A 200-nucleotide genomic window follows, 5' to 3' on the forward strand; every position below is an offset into this window, starting at 1 on the left:
AAATAGCTCTATTTGGAAATAATAAATCATTCTCAACTATTGCAGGGATTTTGTACGGGAGTCTACTGTACATAGAAAAAACAAATGAAAAAGGATCTTTTCTAATGTGAACCATTCTTTGTTGAATTTTAATGCTTAACAAACACCAAAGCAAGTGTGACTAACTCTTCTGAAGTGGTTTTGGAGAGGGAAATTAGGTA

General features: G+C 32.5%; 1 protein-coding gene across 2 annotated transcripts in view; it reads right to left on the bottom strand.

Moving 5' to 3' along the window:
• arap2 (ArfGAP with RhoGAP domain, ankyrin repeat and PH domain 2) overlaps nucleotides 1–200 on the bottom strand; it is a 123569-nt gene that overhangs the window by 35211 nt on the left and 88158 nt on the right. The window lies entirely within an intron of this gene.

This window comes from Etheostoma spectabile, chromosome 19 (assembly GCF_008692095.1).
Source record: "Etheostoma spectabile isolate EspeVRDwgs_2016 chromosome 19, UIUC_Espe_1.0, whole genome shotgun sequence".
NCBI classification, from domain to species: Eukaryota; Metazoa; Chordata; class Actinopteri; order Perciformes; family Percidae; genus Etheostoma; species Etheostoma spectabile.